Source organism: Anarrhichthys ocellatus, unplaced genomic scaffold, assembly GCF_004355925.1.
Source record: "Anarrhichthys ocellatus isolate YVR2014 unplaced genomic scaffold, GSC_Weel_1.0 scaffold5156, whole genome shotgun sequence".
Taxonomy (NCBI): Eukaryota; Metazoa; Chordata; class Actinopteri; order Perciformes; family Anarhichadidae; genus Anarrhichthys; species Anarrhichthys ocellatus.
In genome coordinates this window covers 1-3,704 of record NW_022285130.1, presented here as the reverse complement: position 1 = coordinate 3,704, position 3,704 = coordinate 1, and the positions used below count along the sequence as shown (strand labels likewise).

The 3,704-nt window shown below is 44.9% G+C and overlaps 1 long non-coding RNA gene across 1 annotated transcript; it reads right to left on the bottom strand.

Annotated features, from left to right (window-relative positions):
- Nucleotides 1–1,509: 1,509 nt before the first annotated feature.
- On the bottom strand, nt 1,510–3,628 carry LOC116379771 (uncharacterized). Its single transcript, XR_004212471.1, has 2 exons — nt 2,467–3,628; nt 1,510–2,344 (listed from the first exon to the last, which is right to left on the bottom strand). It is a non-coding gene; the product is annotated as an uncharacterized LOC116379771 (long non-coding RNA).
- Nucleotides 3,629–3,704: the final 76 nt, after the last annotated feature.

The following is a 3,704-nucleotide window of genomic DNA, read 5'->3' as shown; positions in this document are numbered from 1 at the left end:
ACACCATGATGCTCCCACCTCCAAACTTCACTGTTGGTATGGTGTTTGTGGGGTGATGTGCAGTGCCATTTGACCTCCAAACATGGTGTGTATTATGGCATCCAAAGAGTTCAATCTTGGTCTCATCTGACCAGACTATATTCCCCCAGTATTTCACAGGCTTGTCTAAATGTGCAGAAAACTTTAAACGAGCTTCAACATGCTTTTTCTTCAGCAGTGGAGTCTTGCGTGGTGAGCCACAGGCCACAGCGGTTGAGTGCATTACTTATTGTTTTCTTTGAAACTATTGTACCTGCTCATTCCAGGTCTTTCTGAAGCTCTCTACAAGTGGTCAGGCTCTGCACTCTCCCTGTTTGCATCCTACCTGACAGGTCGATCCTACCAGGTGTCATGGAGGGGCTCTGTGTCAGAACCACGCATGCTGACTACGGGGGTTCCACAAGGCTCAGTCCTGGGCCCCCTTCTCTTCTCGCTCTACACAACATCTCTGGGTTCTGTTATTCGCTCGCATGACTTCTCCTACCATTGTTATGCCGATGACACCCAGCTGGTCTTTCATTTCCCCCCGGGGACACTCAAGTGGAGGCACGCTTCGACATTTCGAAGTGGATGACGACACACCACCTCAAGCTCAACCTGGACAAAACCGAGCTACTGTTCCTCCCGGGGAGGGGTTGCCCGCACCGAGACCTGTCCATCACCATTGATGATACCGTGGTGACGCCAACTCGGACTGCGAGAAACCTGGGTGTGACCCTGGATGACCAACTGTCATTCTCAGCAAACATTGCATCGGTTACACGCTCCTGCAGATTCCTGCTCTACAAAATCAGGAGGATTCGCCCCTTCCTCACTGATGAGACGGCGCAGGTGCTAATCCAGGCTCTTGTCATCTCCCGCCTGGACTACTGCAACTCACTACTTGCCGGAGCCCCGGTGTCGACCATCAGACCTCTGGAGCTTGTCCAGAAAGCTGCAGCTCGCCTGGTGTTCAATCGCCCCAAGTTCTCCCACACAACTTGCCTTCTCCGTTCTCTACACTTGCTACCTGTAAGAGCCCGCATCCAGTTTAAGACTCTGGTGCTAGCCTACAGGGCAGTGAAAGGAACAGCTCCTTCCTATCTCCAGGTCATGGTCAAGCCCTACACCCCGGCCCGACCACTTCGCTGTGCTACCTCGGGGCGACTGGTTGCCCCGTCGCTCAGAGGTCGCGGCTGTTTTCTGTCCTGGCCCCACAGTGGTGGAATGAACTCCCCACTGACGTCAGGACGGCAGAGTCGCTGCCCATCTTTCGGCGCAGGCTGAAAACTCACCTCTTCAAGAAGGCCTACCCTTCTGCTTCGCACTTACTAAAATGCACGGCCCGCCATTGTCTGAGGCACACCAGGCGTAATTCTAGTTAATTTTTTTCTTTCTCACGATACAACCATGTGGTTATTATGTGCTTCACTTTCCTCTAAAGCTAAGTAAACGACTAACAATTAGGAATTCAAGTCAAACATGGACACATTTCCAGCTGCACCTCATGAAATCTGTTTAATGAGCATCTCTTCACAAAACACCAGAGAATCAGAGAAGTCACCGCAGCAACAAAGACATAAAAAGGAAATAAAAACAAAGTTATCACTGAGATGACTGATTATCACGCAGGTCACAGAGCGCTTTGGCACCATCGGTCGAACAAGACTTCAACACCAGTGCCAGTTCGGATCATTTACCAGTAGAATTCCCTCACATTATATTGTATGAATACACATATTTTAGGGTTTATCCCTTTTAAAGTGATTTTATATTTGATTATAAAAATAATCTTTAAAACCATATTCCATTTGGTCTGTAACTAAGTAAAACAATGTACCAAGAAAACAAATAAAAATAGAAATAATATCACATCATAATAATTTGATCCATGAGTGAGAAGCCTCCCGAATACGAGTCTAACTGATCCAACACAATGAGGCACAAGCACAAGTTATCCCAGTTCAGCTTTTTGGAGATTTATTTTAATTACCAGACTGAGATGAAACATTTTTTGGGAAAACAGGACCTATGTTGAAAATGGCTAGAACTACAATGTCTCTTCTCAGCTCCTGTGGATTCCCCGTTTACTCCTGTAATATCAGGGTCAAAGTGCACCAGTCCAGCAGTCAGTCAGGAGTTACCCTGGTACCTCTAAAACCAAAGAAGAAGAATCTTATAGAGAAACTAAAGGGAGAGTTCTTCCAGCTGAACGCTCCAGAGTTGTTTCCCTGTTGTGCTGATGAGGTGTCAGTTGTAGGGAAATTTGGGGGAGGGTGGTGTTAGTTGACTGTGGATTCATCCTCAGAGATGAGTGGCAGACCACCTAGACACACAAACACACACACACACACACACACACACACACACACAGGAAAGCTAAGATGTGAACCAGAACTAAGCCATTAGGAACAGCTACAGCTCCAATACATCAGCAGAGAGACTCACGTGGTCTGATCCTGATTGGCCAGATGAGGATGGAGCAGAGTGCCAAAGCTGCGAGGACTGCCACGCCTCCCGTTACGATGACCATGATGTAATGATAGAACCACACACAGGCTGGACAGCACACTACGGTACTGAGGGAGACAACAAAATGTGTTCGACAGAGATGTACAACAGCGTGTTAGGACAATGTAGGGAAAAACAAACTAACGAAATGAAGAATGTCCAAGATTTAAGTCATGAATTTACTTGAAAAAGCGAAAAACTGACAAATTTGCAAGATGGCTTCTGAGCGGGGCGAAGGTCCTGTAAGAGCCAAATTCAATTTGCATTTAAATATTTACATGTTTAACTTTAATCACATCTGTTTCTACTTTGAATGTTACAAGGATGTTGTTATCATTTGTTATGGTATGAAATACACGTAAGTGACAGACTTCCATCACTTTAAGGACACTTTGCGACAGTTAGTTACGGTTGTTAGTAATATCTAGAGCAGAATGGAGCCGCACAGTTTTCCGACCGTGTTATATGGAACGTGCTATGTGGATTATGTTGTGGAACAATTCGTGGATAACCTGTGGATCCTTAAACTTTGTCGAGGTAATTGGCGTACCTTTAGGAAGACAGGAAGTTGTTTCACTAACTTGTACGAGAGAAATTGGATCAATAAATCACATATTGCTTTCACCTACGAGCGGTGTCGGTGTGAGCTATGTACATAGGACCAGAAACACGCGTCAACTTTAATTGACACTTAGTGAGACAAATATACAGGACAACCAGTTATGAGTAGATGATGCATTGATAGATACAACTGTTTAATATACTCACTTTGAAAAGTGAGTAAGGGGGGGAATTGTGAGGAATTTAAGTTTTAAAGCGCTCCTAATTATGGATATTATGTGTCACAGTATATTTATTTGAAGGAAGTTTTGAACCAAGGAGTGTTGTCATTTCATGCATTGAGTGAAAGAGGGGGGTTTTGAGGAATGTGCTGGAGCGGGGGTTGTGTGAAAGTGGCTGCTTGAGGTGTTAAGATCAGAACAACAGGTCAACGCCAATCATTGAGCTGATCGATATGTAATGTGAGACTTTTCAGAGACTTTGGGGGGAAAAAGGAGATGTGAATCCCTGGAGATCCTCAGACCTCCTCCTGACCATGGGGCAGACACGATATACATATATACATATATATATACATATATATATATATACATATATATATACATATATATATA